At 36.8% G+C, this 17,679-nt stretch overlaps 1 protein-coding gene across 16 annotated transcripts in view; it reads left to right on the top strand.

Annotated features, from left to right (window-relative positions):
* The window catches only part of LOC143024890 (uncharacterized), a 330,101-nt gene that overhangs the window by 123,602 nt on the left and 188,820 nt on the right, over window positions 1-17,679 (top strand). The window lies entirely within an intron of this gene.

The following is a 17,679-nucleotide window of genomic DNA, read 5'->3' as shown; positions in this document are numbered from 1 at the left end:
CATGACAGTGATATCCATTATTTTTCAACACTCAGATAAAATGCACAAACCGAAATCAGTATCCTCTTATTTTTACTGCTCATACTTCAGTAAAAATAATTACCTATTTTTAGTTTTATCTTATGATTAAATTTGCAAAGCCTTATCACACACCAGTAAGTAAGAATTATAACATTAAGAGTCATGTTTTTAATTCTAAATACACTTATGCAGAAATTTATGTCGTATTTTTTTTAATATCGGTTTCCAAATTAGCTAAGTCACCCCTTTTCCTCATGAAATCCGAGACAATTGAAAATTCTAGCGCTAATAGGAATCTGCGAGCCTGACTGTGAAAGGTCCCATTCCCATTATGTCCAGTTCATTTTCTTTCAGGTAATCATTCAGTTCATTCAAGCCTGTTATTAAGCCATCTATATTTGTATAAGACATTTTCAATTTTCTGCTATTTCCATCATGTTTTCTGTTCCCCTTTCGTTTTTCTCTGCTATGTACCATTTCCTCACTTTCATATTCACTACTCTCCAGTAGAATTTCTCTTTTTTTGTCTTTGTTCTTTTCTCGCTTTTTTCCTTGGCTTCTTGTCTTTTTGCTTTCTCATCCTCACTTTCCTCTTTATTTATTTCTCTTTTTATCCATATCTGTTTAAATTGTTCACTGTTTGCTAGTTTCCCTGTTTTTGCTAAGATATTCTCTGCTGTTGTTTGTGACCTGAATTTTATCTTAATTGGTCTGGTCTTATTTGTATTGTATTTCCCTAGTCTATATATTTCTTCTATTTCTTTCCCTGTTTCTGTTCCATCTTCTTCAACTACTTCCAATATCTTATTTATTTTCTCCTTCTCCTTTATTCTTGTAGTCCAATTTGTATTATACTTCTCTTCCATTCCCAATATAACTATAATTTTTTTATCCTCAAAGTCTCTCACTATATTCTCTTCCTCCCTCATCATTTTAATAATTGTGTCTTTAGTTTGATCTTTCATCTGTTGTGCTACTATATCCTTAAATGCAGTTTTGTTATTCTCTTGGACTTTTTTCCAACCCTGTACTTCTTTTGCTATGGACTCTTTATTCTCTTTATTATTCCTCTTTAATTCTCAATTCTCATCTTTTACTTCTTTTAACTGTCTTTTTAATTCTTCTATTTCTTTAGTTAGGGTTTGGTTCTCCTTCTTTAACTCTTCCAATTTATCAACTCTGCGCTATCCATGTAAGTTGACCGAACCTACTCTCCCAATGTTCGGTCATTTTCTCTAGTTTTTCTTCTAGACTTGCTAATTGGGGGAGGTTGGCATCCCCCCCTCATTAAATCCATGGAAATTATTATTTTCACTTCCAATTGTGTTGTTCTTATCTATATTTCTAATCTTAATGCTTTTACTGATATTTTCGATTTCCTCTGTGTCGTCGGCAGACCTCTTGTTTATATTTTTTCTGCTGTCAGGGGGAGCCCATTCATCTCCCTCCTCATTTCCTTCCATTTCCCTCAGTAATTCCTCCCCTTCTCCCATTTCATCACCTTTCTACTACACCACGAGTTTTCCCCTTCCTTATTAATACAAAAAAGTACTTCCTCGTAGTTGAAATCCACGAAAATTGCGTTTTTTCCGGAGTTCCAATCTTCGCCGTCAATCCGACGATTGTATTTACCTAGTTGTATTTTACGGGAAGGGGAGCTATGCTCGTGGTGTCCTGTCTTCATATCTAATTTTATCTAAACTGTTTTTAAATTCATGTATTGTTTTTTCACACACCACTTTCTCATCTAACTTGTTCCAAATGTCTATTACTCTGTGAAGAAAGCTGTTCTTTTTCAGATCTCTTCTATAGCTGTCTTTCTTGATTTTCTTTCCGTGTCCTCTTGTATTTCTATCATCCCATTTTATCAGATCCTCTCTATCAATAGTTTCTATGCCTTACATGATTCTGTAAATAGTTATCAAATCTCCTCTCTCTCTTCTTTGCTCCAGTGTCTGTAGCTCAAGTTTTGCTAGTCTCTCTTCATATGATAGTTTTGAGAGAGTTGGTGCCAATTTTGTAATTGCTCTTTGTATTCTTTCAAGTTTTGTTATACATTTTTTTGTACTTGGTGACCACATCGTTGCTGCATATTCCAATCTTGGTCTTATCAAAGTGATTAGTATTTTCTTCACCATTTCTTTGTCCAGGTATGTAAATGCCACTTTGATTGTTCTTATTAAATTGTAAGTTTCTCCAAAAATCTTGTTTATATGTTTCTCAGGTGACATATTATTCATAACAATGACTCCCAGGTCCTTCTCATTATCTACTTTTTTTTATTCCTTCTTCTCCCAATTTATATGATCCTGCTATTCTCTTTTTGCTTCTTCCAAATTCCATTATACCACACTTCTTGATATTGAACTCTATCTCCCATTTCCTACTCCATTCCCATACTTTATTGAGATCACTCTGTAGTGATTCACAATCTTCTTCAGTGTTCACTTTTTTCAATAGTTTTGCATCATCCGCAAAGAAGCTCATATAACTTTCAATTCCTTCATCCATATCATTAATATATATATATATATAGCAAACATTATTGGGGCCAGAACTGTTCCTTGTGGAACACCACTTATTACTCCATCCCAATTAGAGTGTTTGTCTCTTATCACTTCTCTCATTTTTCTTTCTTGCAAAAAGTCTTCCATCCATTTCAGCAGTTTGCCCTGTATTCCTCCTGTAGTTTCTAATTTCTTAAGCAACTTCTTATGTGGTAGTTTGTCAAAAGCTGTTTTTAGGTCTAGAAATGCACAATCAGCCCATCCATCTCTTTCTTGTATTATATCTATTAGCCTTGAATAGAAACATATTAAATTGGTGACACATGATCGTCCTTGTCTGAATCCAAATTGCCTTGGATTTAGTACGTTGTTTTTTTCTAAATACTTTACCCATCTACTTTTGATAATTTTTTCACAAATTTTTGCTATTGTACTTGTTAGAGAGACTGGTCTATAGTTGGTAGGGTCTTCTTTATTTCCCCCTTTATATATAGGTACTATATTTGCTTTTTTCCAATCCTCTGGAACTTTTCCTTCTTTCAATGAACTATTTATTATGCTATGTATTTTGTCTGCCAGTTCATTCCTGCATTCTTTCAAAATCCAGTTTGCTATTTCATCTTGTCCATGCGATTTTCTAACATCAAGATTACTCAAGTGTTTCATTATTTCATTCTGTGTTACTTCTACTTCTTTTATAGGGGGGGACTTTCTCTTCCCATTCGATCTCTCCAGGTTGTATGTTCTTCCTTGTATACACCGGTTTAAAATGCTTGTTCATAATTTCTGCCATTTCTATTTCCTCTGTGTATTGAACTCCTTGTCTTAATTTCTCTAATTCTTGTTTGTTTTTCAGTTTGTTTTTTACAAATCTGTAAAATAGTTTTGGTTGATCTTTACATTTTTCTATGACATCTTTTTCATAATTTCTCTTTTCCTCTCTGCACACTTGTACATATTCATTTCTATAACAAGTATATATTTTCCATTTTTCAGGTCTTGTCTTTTTTCCATTTGGTCCAAGCTTTATCTCTTGTCTTTTAATTCCCTACAACTTTTGTTGTACCAGTACTTTACATATTCTTTTTCTTGCTTTTGTCTTGGGACATACTTTTCCACTCCTTTAAATTTTTTTGTCAAAATATTCCATTTCTCTTCCACTTTTTTTTTTCATACATCATTCTTCCTTTTCTATATTGTTCATTTCTTTTCATGATTTTTGTTCTCATTTAGTTCCAGTTCAATCAATAGGTGGTCACTTTTACTTATTGGTGTCGTATATTCAATCTTGTCCACCATTTCAGGTTCTGATGTGATTATTAGGTCTAGTCTCGATGGTTCTTCATTTCTATACCTAGTGTTCTCTTGAATCCATTGTGGCATTGTATGGTCAATAATCATCTCAAGTAGAACATTTCTCCATGAGTCGTCTCCACCCTTTACTGTCATCTCTTCCCAGCAGACTTCTTTGCAATTAAAGTCGCCCATCATAAATATTCTTCCTCCATCTTCCATTATCTTATTTAATGTTATCCTTGTGTCTTCTGACATACTTTTATATTCACTCTCTTCCCACGAGGCTGTTTTTTGGAGGCACATAATTTATTACAAACTCTCTGCTCTTCTTATTCTGTCTTCCACCTCGATCATAATCATCTCTGCTGTATTCTTTCCATATGTGACACTCCTCATGTTTATATCCTTCTTAGTCAGGAACATAACTCCACCCCCTTGTTTTGTCTCTCTGATTATAATCCAATAATTATATGCATCATGTCCTACACTGTTGGGTGATAGTGGACCTTTTAATTTTGTCTCTACAATTCCCATTATGTCCGGTTCTTTTTCCTTCAGATAATCATTCATTTCATTCAATCCTGTTATTAATCCATCTATATTTGTTTAAGACACTCTTAATTTTCTGCTACTTCCATTGTATTTTCTCTTTCCCTTTTGTTTTTCTCTGGTATGGTCCATTTCCTCACTTTCATATTCACTACTCTCCAATAGAATTCCTCTTTTTCTGACACTGTTTTGTTCTTGTTTTTTTCCTTAGCTTGTCTTTTCATTTTTTCCTCCTCTATTTCCTCTTTATTCATTTCTCTTTTTATCCATACCTTTTTATATTGTTCACTGTTTGCTAGTTTCCCTGTTTTTGCTAAGATATTCTCTGCTGTCGTTTGTGACCTGAATTTAACCTTAATTGGTCTGGTCTTATCTGTACTATATTTCCCGAGCCTATACATCTCTTCAATTTGTTTCACGATTTCAGGTTCATCTTCCTGAACTAATTCTAGTAAACTGCTTACTTTTTCTTTTTCCTCTTTGATTCTTGTGGTTCTATTTAGATTATACTTCTCTTCCATTCCTAATATAATTATACATTTCTTTTTATCTGCTAAGTCTCTTACTATATTCTCCTTCTGTCTCATCACTTTAATGACTGTGTCTTCAGTTTGTTCTTTCATCTGTTGTTTTACTATGTCATTAAATGCAATTTTGCTGTTCTCTTGGATTTTTTTCCAACCCTGTGCTTCTTTTGCTATGGACTCTTTATTCTCTTTATTATTATTCTTTAATTCCTCATTCTCATCTTTTACTTCTTTTAACTGTCTTTTTAATACTTCTATTTCTTTAGTTTTTGGTTTACCTTCTCTAATTCTTCTAATTTTTCAACTCTCTGCGTGATCTTCGTGAGTTCACCGAACCTATCCTCCCAATGTTTGACAATTTTCTCAAGTTTTTCTTCTAGGCTTGTTAATCAGGGAGGGTTGGCTCCCCCCCACCTTATTAAATCCTTGGAAATTATTATCTTCACTTTCCATTGTGCTGCTCTTATCTATATTTCTAATCTTTACATTTTTGCTAATCCCCTTCGTCACTCAAATTCTCTGGACCTCTTTTGTTACAAAGGATTACAAAGGCCGAGCATGCCGACAGGAGACCTTTTGATCCATATCTAGGTTGGATGTGAAAAAAAAAATCATATTAATAATAAAATAATAAATATAAACTATGATAATGTAAATAACAAATAAAATACATAAATCAATGCATAGGTATAGTTAAATAATAAACAAACAGGTAAATAGTAAATAATAATAAATTGACATATAACTAATAATAAATAAAAATCAGACAGACAAATGATAACAAAACAAAAACAAATAATATAAGATAAATTATAATCATTACAGCATCTTACTTAGGTATTTATCTAAATGATTCTTAAAGCTTCGAACTGAACTACATTGCACTGCCTGTGCAGGAAGTTTATTCCATTCATTAAATACACGGTTGGCAAAGTTGTTTCTACCTACTTCCAAATTGAATCTATTTCCGGAGAGTTTAAGACCATTGTTTCTTGTCTGATTCTCATTCAATGTAAAAATTTTGTCACTTTTGATGTTGTCAATTCCCTTTAGAATTTTAAAGACCTGTATCAAGTCACCTCTGAGTCTACGCTTTTTTAGAGAAAACAGATTCATATGTTTTAGTCGATTTTCGTATGATTTATTTTTGATATATGGAATCAGTTTTGTGGCTCGCCGTTGTACTCTTTCCAATCTGTCAATGTCTTTAATGAGATTCGGTGACCATACGGAAACAGCATATTCCAAATGTGGACGAACTAACGATTTATATAGCTTGTTAATGAGTGATGGACTTTTGAAATCAAAAGATCGCGCAATGAGTCCTAGAATCTTATTTGCTTTCTCAGAGGCTGAAATACACTGTTTGGATGATTTGAGGTCGTTACTGATAATTACGCCGAGATCTTTTTCACTATCCACTTTTGTTAACGAATTTCCAAATAACTTGTAATCGTACTTACTGTTATTTTTACCTATGTGCATTACCTTGCATTTGCTTGTGTTAAATTTCATTAGCCACTTTTCAGACCATTGCTGTAATTGATCTAAATCTTCTTGAATATCTAATTGGTTTGAGTGATCATTTGCCACTCCGCACAGTTTTGTATCATCAGCAAATTTGGAAACAGTAGATTTTAGTCCATGGTCTATATCATTTATATATACTATGAATAGAAGTGGCCCAAGAACGGAACCCTGAGGAACTCCACTTGCAACACTTTTCCATCCAGAAGTTTTTCCATTTAAAACAACTCTCTGTTTTCGATCATTCAACCAATTACTAGTCCAACCTAATAGGCTACCACTTATTCCATGCAAAGCTAATTTAGTAAGTAGTCTTTCATGTGGGACGGTATCAAAAGCTTTTGCAAAGTCTAGATATACTAAATCTATATTGTTTCTTTTGTCATGATTCGAGATAACTGTGTTGTAGAATTCGAGTAAGTTAGTCACGCAAGAACGTTTCCGTCTGAAACCATGCTGGCTATCATTTATCAAACGGTTACTTTCTAAATGATGTTCGATAGCATCTCTGATGATAGTTTCCATTATTTTTCCTACGATTGAAGTCAAACTTATAGGCCTATAGTTATTTGGTTTCTTTTTGTCACCTTTTTTGAATATGGGAGTAACGTTAGCCAGCTTCCATTCTCTTGGGACATCTCCGGATATGATGGATTTCTTGAAAATAATTTCTAATGGAACAACAATCTCATTTTTCATTTCCTTTAAGATTCTTGGATGCCAACCGTCAGGCCCTGGTGTTTTATTAACTTTGAGTTTGTCTATACACCTTTTAATTTTTTCTTTTGTTATATTTACCATACCAAGTAAGTTTATCCTAGACTTTTCACAGGTTTCAGTTTGGAATTCACCTTGAGGTGTTTCGTTTACGAATACCGAGCTAAAATAATTGTTTAAGATATTACACATTCCTTCATTTGAATATTCAAGTTGACCGTCAGCAGATAATAGTGGACCAATGTGATTCCTAACAACCTTTTTATCTCTAATGTAACTATAGAATTCTTTGGGATTCTCTTTGGATTTCTCAGCGATGTTCATTTCGTATTGTCGTTTTCTTTTTCTTATTGTCTTTTTTAAATTTCTCTGTATTGATACATAACTTTCATAGTCATTAGATGCACCCGAGCACTTATATTTCTTATAAGCCTGTCTCTTTTTAGCAATACTTTTTTCAGTTTCTTTGTCGAGCCACTTTGGGCGAGCCTGATTTGGGGGACGTCTGTCCTTAAAAGGAATGTAAGTTTGAATCATCTTAGTGAGCGTATTTTGAAATATTTCCCACATCTGATCTACAGATCTTTCGTTTAATTTTGCCTCCCAATCTGTAAGGGAGGACATGGTGTCTGTCTGCCTGGACCAAGTCCTCCCTTCCTCATTTCCTTCCATTTCCCTTAGGAATCCCTCCTGTTCTCCTTTTTCATCACCTTCCCTCTACACCACGAGCTTTCCCCTTCCCTATAAATACCACACAGCTACTTGTCATTGTGATCCTCGAATTTCTTGGATAACTCCGGAGTATGAACTTCGCTGTCACCTTGACCGACGTGTATTTACCTAGTTGTATTTTACGGGAAGGGGAGCTATGCTCATGGTGTCCTGTCTGCACATCTCATTTTATCTAAACTATTTTTCAATTCATGTATTGTTTTTGCACACACCACTTTCTCATCTAACTTGTTCCAATTGTCTATTACTCTGTGAGGAAAGCTGTTCTTTTTCAGATCTCTTCTATAGCTGTCTTTCTTGATTTTCTTTCTGTGCCCTCTTGTATTTCTATCATCCCATTTTATCAGATTCTCTCTATCAATAATTTCTATGCCTTTCATGATTCTGTAAATAGTTATCAAATCTCCTCTCTCTCTTCTTTGCTCTAGTGTCTGTAGTTCAAGTTTTGCTAGTCTCTCTTCATATGATAGTTTTGAGAGTGTTGGTGCCAATTTTGTAATTGCTCTTTGTATTCTTTCAATTTTTTATTTTTTTTTTTTATTTTTGTACTTGGTGACCACATCGTTGCTGCATATTCCAATCTTGGTCTTATCAGAGTGATTAGAATTTTCTTCACCATTTCTTCATCCAGGTATATAAATGCCACTTTGATTGTTCTTATTAAATTATAAGTTTCTCCAAAAATCTTATTTATATGTTTCTCAGGTGACATATTCATAACAATGACTCCCAGGTCCTTCTCATTTTCTACTTTTTTTTTATTCCTTCTTCTCCCAATTTATATGATCCTGTTATTCTGTTTTTGCTTTTTCCAAATTCCATTATACTACACTTTTTAGTGTTGAATTCCATCTCCCACTTCCTACTCCATTCCCATACTTTATTTAGATCACTCTGTAGTGACTCACAATCTTCTTCCGTGTTCACTTTTTTTAATAGTTTTGCATCATCTGCAAAGAAGCTCATATAACTTTCAATTTCTTCATCCATATAATTAATATATATAGCAAACATTATTGGGGCCAGAACTGTTCGTGTGTGTGTGTTGTATTTTACGGGAAGGGGAGCTATGCTCGTGGTGTCTCGCCTATGTATCTCGCAGTGTCTAGTTTGCTCTTAAACTCATGAATAGTTTTTGCGCACACTATTTCATTGTCCAGTTTGTTCCAAGTGTCAACCACTCCATGTGGAAAACTCTTTTTGTTCAGATCTCTTCTGTAGCTATGTTTTTTTTTTTTTTTTTTTTTCCATGTCCTCTTGTGCTTCTCTTGTCCCAGTTTGACAAGTCCTCTTTATCAAGTATTTCTGTGCCCTTCATGATTCTGTAGATGGTCAGTAGGTCACCTCTCTTCTTTGCTCCAGAGTTCATAACTCCAGTTTAGGCAATCTCTCCTCAATGACAAGTTTTAAGTGCAGGTGCCATTTTTGTGGCTGCTCTCTGGATTCTTTCTATTTTCTTTATATTCTTTTTGGTACTGGGTGACCACGTCGCCGCATATTCTAGTCTAGGCCTTATCAGTGTGACCAATAACTTTTTAATAATATCTTCATCCAAATATGTAAATGCCACTTTTATTGATCTTAGCAAGTTGTAGGATTCTCCGACAATTTTGTTCATCTGTTTATCATAGGACAAGTCGTTTCAGATACTTACACCCAAATCTTTTTTGGATGTTTCCTTCTGTACCTCCTTGGTTCCAATTTTATATTATCCTGATATTCTATTTTTGCTTTTTCCAAACTCCATTATGCTACACTTGTTAATATTGAAGTCCACTTCCCATTTCTGACTCCAGTTCCATACCTTATTCAGGTCTTCCTGCAGTGATTCACAACCCTTTTCAGTTTTTACTTTCCTTAAGGGAGTCATATGAGAGGTACAAAGAAAAGAAAAGAGAAGTAAAGCAAAAGGTAAAGGAGGCAAAGAGGAGAGCAGATGTGAAATGGGGTAAGTGTATGACAGAAAATTTTGAAAATAATAAAAAGATGTTTTGGAAAGAAATGTAGAGAGGAAGAGGAGGCAAATCAAGTAGAGAAGAAAAGGTAAAAGTTGCAACTGGAGAGATGATAATGGAAGAGAAGGTAGTAAGGGGAAGATGGGCAGAATATTTTAGGGAGTTGCTAAATGTGAAGGAGGATAGGGAGGGAAAGATAGCTGCAGTGGGAAATGCTAAGAAAATTAGAGTGATGAGTGAGGAAAATGGAGGAGAAATAAGGAAGGATGAAGTGAAGGCAGTTGTTAAGATGATGAAAGCAGGTGAGGCACCTGGTCTGGATGGATGCCATGCAGAGTGTCTAAAAAAAAAAGGAGGTACAGTGATGGTGGACTGGCTGGTGAGGTTATTTAACCCCTTCACTCCGTGCCAAAATCTCACGGGCAGCATTAGCTGCTAGACGTGCAATGTTGTGTCATAATACTCGCATTATAAAAGATAATGTTACCGCTGTATTGCTTGTTCTCTTTCACCCGTGAATTTTGATAACCATAGAAAATATGATTAAGCCAGTTTACAGAGTATGGGGGTCACACAGTTACAACTACAATATATATAATCAAGACAACGACATCGGCATCCTCACGTACCCACTTGCTCCTCATGACGCCCATGTAGGCTGGAGAGAGGGTAGTGCCGGAGGACTGGAGGAGTGCCTGTATAGTTCCACTTTACAAGGGAAAAAGGGACAAATGTGAATGTAGTAGTTTCAGAGGGATTAGCTTCTTAAGTGTAGTTGGGAAGGCCTATGGGAGGATCTTGATTGAGAGGATTAGGAGAGGAACAGAGGGAGTAATTGGTGAGGAACAGTGTGGATTTAGGACAGGTAGAGGTTGTGTAGATCAGATTTTTGTGGTAAGACAGATATGTGAGAAAGCTATAGGAAAGGGGAAGGATGTTTTTTGGGCTTTTATGGATCTGGAAAAGGCTTATGACAGGGTTGACAGAAAGGCACTGTGGGAGGTTTTGCGGATATACAGGATAGGAGGAAAGCTTCTAGGAGCTGTCAAGAGTTTTTATGAGAGTAGTAGAGCTTGTGTCAGGATTAGAAATGGAGAGAGTGAGTGGTTTGAGGTAAAGGTGGGACTTCGTCAGGGATGCGAAAATGGAGAAAAGTGGGAGGTGAGCCAGTTGTTGTTTGTGGACGACACTGCGCTTGTGGCAGGATTGGAGTAGGGATTGAGGAAGTTGGTGACAGAGTTTGGGAGAGTGTGTGATAGAAGAAAGCTGAAGATAAATGTGGGTAAAAGTAAGGTGATGAGATATTCAATGGGTGAAAGTGGCAGTAGACTGGAAGTGAGCATTAAGGGAGAGCGACTGGAGGAAGTAGATAGTTTTAGATTCTTGGGTGCAAATGTGGCAGGAATAGGCAGAGTGGAGGTGGAGATAGAATGTAGATTGAGAGAAATGAAGTAAATGCCTTGGTGGATTAAAGAGTGTAATGAGGAATAGACATTTGGGAATGGATGCTAAGAGGAGACTGTATGAAGGAGTGATTGTGCTAACAGCACTGTATGGGGCAGAAACATGGAACATAAGAGAGGAAGAGAGAAGGAGTTTGAATGTGTTTGAGATGAGGTGTCTGAGAAGTATGATGGTGGTTACTAGGCTAGATAGAGTGAGAAATGAGGAGGTGAGGAGGAGAACAGGGGTGGAAAGGGAGCTGGGAGATAGGGTTGATGAAAGAGTATTAGGATGGTTTGGACACATGGAAAGAATGAGTGAAGAAAGACTAGTAAAAGGTATGGAAGGCAGATGTGGAGGGAGTGAACATGAGGGAATGTCCTAGGATGAGGTGGATGGATGGGGTGAAGGGGGCTTTGGGGAAGAGGGGAATGTCTGTTGAGGAAGGACGGGAGAGGACAGAAGACAGGGGTGAATGGAGAATGGTTGTATATGGATGATGTTGTGATGCATGTGGTGGAATGGGCAGGGGGATGGGGGGTGAGATAGTATGTGTGAGCAAAATTTGACGCAGCCCGAAGGGATTTCTCCCCGTCTTCTTCTTTTATGCATGGGGGAACGGAGAGTGGGGGTCGCTGATTTAATGAAGCGGCCTTGCTGTAGATGTGCTGTGTCTTGCAACACTGCTTCTGACCCAGGGCAGTGGACAAGATGTAGGGATGACCCGTCATCCAGGAGGTGCTAAGATAAGAGTGAGGGTGGAGGAGTGTGGAGTGTATTCAGGGATGGAATGGGTGGGAATGATTTTATGCCTTTTCCTTTTTGGCTACCTCCCTTGTAAGGGGAGGAAGCCTTGGTATATGTATGTACTTTCCTTAACAGTTTGGCATCGTCTGCAAAGAAGCTCATGTAACATTTCACATCATCATCCATGTCATTCACATAAATAGCAAACATTATTGGAGCCAATATTCTTGTGGTACTCCAGTGATCACCTCTTTCCAACCTGAATATTTTTCTCTGAGCACTACTCTCACCTTTCAACCAATCAAGAAGTCCTCCATCCATTTTAGTAGGTTCCCTTGTATCCCTCCTATATGTTCCAGTTTTTTTGATAATTTTTTGTGTGGTACTTTGTCAAAAGCTTTTGTAAGTGCAGGAAGGCACAATCAGCCATCAATTCCTTTCTTGCACTATGTCTATTAATCTTGAGTAGAAACATATCAAGTTTGTGGTACATGATCTTCCTTGTCTGAACCCAAATTGTCTTGGGTTTATTATATTATCTTTCAGGTATTTTACCCATCTATTCTTGATGATTTTCTCACAAATTTTGGTTATAGTGCTTGTTAGCAAGACTGTCCTGAAGTTAGTTGGTTCTTCCTTGTTTCCTCCTTTATATATTGGTACAATGTTAGCATTTTTCCAGTCTTTTGGTATTTTTCCTTCTTTAAGTGAGCAACTTATATGTGAGAAAGCTATAGGAAAGGGGAAGGATGTTTTTTGGGCTTTTATGGATCTGGAAAAGGCTTATGACAGGGTAGATAGAAAGGCACTGTGGGAGGTTTTGCAGATATACGGGATAGGAGGAAAGCTTCTAGGAGCTGTCAAGAGTTTTTATCAGGGTAGTAGAGCTTGTGTAAGGATTAGAAATGGAGAGAGTGAGTGGTTCGAGGTAAAGGTGGGACATCGTCAAGGATGCGTTATGTCGCCCTGGCTGTTCAACTTATACATGGATGGGGTAGTGCAAGAGGTAAATGCAAGGGTAGTGGGTCAGGGATTGGAGATGGTTAAAGAAAATGGAGAAAAGTGGGAGGTGAGCCAGCTGTTGTTTGCGGATGACACTGCGCTTGTAGCAGGATCGGAGGAGGGATTGAGGAAGTTGGTGACAGAGTTTGGGAGAGAGTGTGATAGAAGAAAGCTGAAGATAAATGTGGGTAAAAGTAAGGTGATGAGATGTACAAGGGGTGAAAGTGGCAGTAGACTGGAAGTGAGCATTAAGGGAGAGCGACTTGAGGAAGTGGATAGTTTTAGATACTTGGGTGCAAATGTGGCAGGTGAAGGTGGAGGTAGAATGTAGATTGAGAGAAGCGAGTAAATGCCTTAGTGGATTAAAAAGTGTAATGAAGAATAGACATTTGGGAATGGATGCTAAGAGGAGACTATATGAAGGAGTGATTGTGCCAACAGCACTGTATGGGGCAGAAACATGGAACATAAGAGAGGAAGAGAGAAGGAGTTTGATTGTGTTTGAGATGAGGTGTCTGAGAAGTATGATGGGGGTTACTAGGCCAGATAGAGTGAGAAATGAGGTGAGGAGGAGAACAGGGGTGGAAAGGGAGTTGGGAGATAGGGTTGATGAAAGAGTATTAGGATGGTTTGGACACACGGAAAGAATGAATGAAGAAAGACTAGTAAAAGAGGTATGGAAGGCAGATGTGGAGGGAGTGAACATGAGGGAATGTCCTAGGATGAGGTGGATGGATGGGGTGAAGGGGGCTTTGGGGAAGAGGGGAATGTCTGTTGAGGAAGGATGGGAGAGGACAGAAGACAGAGGTGAATGGAGAATGGTTGTATATGGATGATGTTGTGATGCATGAGGTGGAATGGGCGGGGGGATGGGGGGTGAGGTATGTGTGAGCAAAATTTGACGCAGCCCGAAGGGATTTCTCCCCGTCTTCTCCTTTTATGCATGGGGGGACAGAGAGGGGGGGTCGCCGATTTAATGAAGCGGCCTTGCTGTAGATGTGCTGTGTCTTGCAACACTGCTTCTGACCCAGGGCAGTGGACAAGGTGCAGGGATGACCTGTCATCCAGGAGGTGCTAAGATAAGAGGGAGGGTGGAGGGGTGTGGAGTGTATTCAGGGATGGAATGGGTGGGAATGATATTATGCCTTTTCCTTTTTGGCTACCTCCCTTGTAAGGGGGAAAAAGCCTTGGTATATTTATGTATGCATTTTGTCCATTAGTTCTTCTATGCATTCTTTTAGAATCCAATTTGCAGTTCCATCTGGGCCATGTGATATCCTGACGTCAAGGTTTGATAGATGTTCCAATATTTCTTTTTGTATTATTGTTATCTCACTCATGGGTGGAGATCGCCTTTCATTACTTTCATCCCAATATTGCACTTTCTCTCTCATGAAGACAGATTTGAAGAGATTATTCATGACTCCGGCCATTTCTAATTCTTCTGTGTATTCCATATTCCTTTGGCGTAGTTTCACCATTTCCTGTTTGTTTTTAAGTTTACCATTCATGTATCAATAGAATAGCTTGGGTTGCTCTTTGCTTTATCTATAATATCCCTTTCATGGTTCCTTTTTTCCTCTCCTCTCACTTTAACATACTCATTTCTATATTTTATGAACTTGCCATTTTCCAGTTTTTTTTTTTTTTCTGCATCTTTTCCAAGCTTTGTCCCTTCTATCTTTTGCCTCACTGCATCTTTTGTTGAACCAGCATTTAATGTACACTCTCTCTAGCTTCTGTCTTAGTACGTGCCTATTCACCCCTTCATTGTAATTTTCCTCAAGATATCCCATTTCTCTTCCACTTCTGTCTCTTCCATGTAAAATTTTTCCCAGTTTGCATTCTGGAAGAATTTCTTTAGTTTTGCAAAGTCCATTTTGTTGTACATCAATCTTCCTTTCCTATGCTTTTCATCTCTCTCCATGTATATTTCTTCCTTTAGTTCAGTTTCAATGAGTATATGGTCACTCTTTCCAATTGGTGTCTTGTATTGGATTTTATCTACAATTTTAGGTTCTGTTGTAAATATTAAATCTAGTTTCGACAACTCATTATTTTTGTATCTGGTGTTTTCACTGACCCACTGAATTATTATATATTCCATGGTCATGTCCAGTAGGACATTACCCCACAAGTCTTCTCCTCTCACTGTCATGTTCTCCCAACAAATTTCTTTGCAATTGAAGTCCCCCATAATTACCAGATTACCCCCGCCCATTAGTATCTCATTTAATGATTGCCTTGTATCTTATAGCATTTTCGTATGCTCGTTCTCTTTCCAAGCGTTCGTTTTTGGGGGCACATAAGTCACCACAAACTTTCAACTTTTCATGCTCTTGTCTTGGACTTTTATCATGATCAGTTCTACATTACCTTTGCCCTCTGCAATTTTTGTCACATTCAAGTTTTTCTTGGCCAAGAACATGATTCCTCCTCCCTGTTTCTTGTCTCTGGTTTTAATACAGTAATTGTATAGTCTATGTCCAACATCGATGGATGGTATTTCACCCCTTAGTTTAGTCTCCACAATTCCCATGTCTGGTTTTTCTTCTAGCATGTAATCATTAAGTTCATTCAGTCCTGAAATTAATCCGTTGATGTTGGTATAGGTCACTTTCAGTTTTCTTCTTTCTCCGTTTTTTTTTTGTTTTTTTTCTGTCTTTGGTTTGCCCATTCTGATGTACCAGTTCCTCAGTCTCATGTGGATTACTCTCCAATAGAATTCCTTGCTTTTGGTCTCTGTTCTCTTCGCTTTTTTTTTTTTTTTCCTTTGCTTCGTCTCTTAGTGTATTTTCTTTTTCTAATTCCTCAATACTCATTTCTCTTTTCATCCATATCTTATTGTACTTTTCCCTCCTTGCCAAGTTGCCTACTTTTTCAAATATGTCTTCTACCACTTGTGATCTTAGTTTTATCTTTAGGGGTTGATTTCTATCCTTAGAATAGTGACCAATTCTATATGCATCATCTACGTCTTTCCTTGCGTCTTGGGCTCCATCCTGAGTTTCTTTTAGGATTGGTATTGCTGTCTCTTTTTCTTCTTTTTTTCTCATGTACCTCGCCAGACCATGTTTTTCTTTTTGTCCATATACCACAATACATTTTTTCCTATCCACTGTGTCTCTGACCCATTTGCTTTTTCATTAATTACTTGGATAATTGTGTCTTTTGCATTCTTCTGCATTTGTTGTTGGACTATTTCTTTGAAAACAATTTCTTTATTTTCAATGTTTTCCTTCCATTTCTTAATCTTTTGGGTACTTTCCTAAGTTCTCTTCAATTTATTCATTCATTTTTTTTTGTGTGTGCATTTACCTAGTTGTATTTACCTAGTTGTATTTTATGGGAAGGGGAGCTATGCTCGTGGGGTCCCGTCTTCATATCTCATTTTATCTAAACTATTTTTAAATTCATGTATTGTTTTTGCACACACCACTTTCTCATCTAACTTGTTCCAACTGTCTATTACTCTGTGAGGAAAGCTGTTCTTTTTCAAATCTCTTCTATAGCTGTCTTTTTTTATTTTCTTTCCGTGTCCTCTAGTATTTCTGTCATCCCATTTTATCAGATTCTCCCTATCAGTAATTTCTATGCCTTTCATGATTCTGTAAATAGCTATCAAATCTCCTCTCTTTGCTCTAGTGTCTGTAGTTCAAGTTTTTCTAGTCTCTCTTCATATGATAGTTTTGAGAGTGTTGGTGCCAATTTTGTAATTGCTCTTTGTATTCTTTCAAGTTTTTTTATACATTTTTTTGTACTTGGTGACCATATCGTTGCTGCATATTCCAATCTTGGTCTTATCAGGGTGATTAGGATTTTCTTCACCATTTCTTCATCCAGGTATGTAAATGCAACTTTGATTGTTCTTATTAAATTATAAGTTTCTCCAAAAATCTTATATGTTTCTCAGGTGACATATTATTCATAACAATGACTCCCAGGTCCTTCTCATTTTCTACTTTTTTTATTCCTTCTTCTCCCAATTTATATGCTCCTGTTATTCTGTTTTTGCTTTTTCCAAATTCCATTATACTACACTTTTTTGTATTGAACTCCATCTCCCATTTCCTACTCCATTCTTGTACCTTATTTAGATCTCTCTGTAGTGACTCACAATCTTCTTCAGTTTTCACTCTTTTCAGTAGTTTTGCATCATCTGCAAAGAAGCTCATATAGCTTTCAATTCTTTCATCCATATCATTAATGTATATAGCAAACATTATTGGGGCCAGAACTGTTCCCTGCGGAACACCGCTTATTACTTCATCCCATTTTGAGTGCTGGTTTCTTATCACTACTCTCATTTTTCTTTCTTGCAAAAAGTCTTCCATCCAATTTAGTAGTTTGCCCTGTATTCCTCCTTCAGTTTCTAATTTCTTAAGCAACTTCTTATGTGGTACTTTGTCAAAAGCTTTCTTTAGGTCTAAAAATGCACAGTCCGCCCATCCATCTTTTTCTTGTATTATATCTATTAGCCTTGAATAGAAACATATTAAATTGGTGACGCATGATCGTCCTTGTCTGAATCCAAATTGCCTTGGATTTAACACTTTGTTTTTTCTAAATATTTTACCCATCTACTTTTGATAATTCTTTCACAAATTTTTGCTATTGTACTTGTTAGAGAGACTGGTCTATAGTTGGTAGGTTCTT

The sequence above is a fragment of the Oratosquilla oratoria genome, chromosome 4 (assembly GCF_046742065.1).
Source record: "Oratosquilla oratoria isolate Oo_2021 chromosome 4, ASM4674206v1, whole genome shotgun sequence".
Classification (NCBI taxonomy): Eukaryota; Metazoa; Arthropoda; class Malacostraca; order Stomatopoda; family Squillidae; genus Oratosquilla; species Oratosquilla oratoria.
The sequence above is the reverse complement of the archived record's forward strand: the minus strand, read 5'-3'. Positions and strand labels throughout refer to the sequence as shown.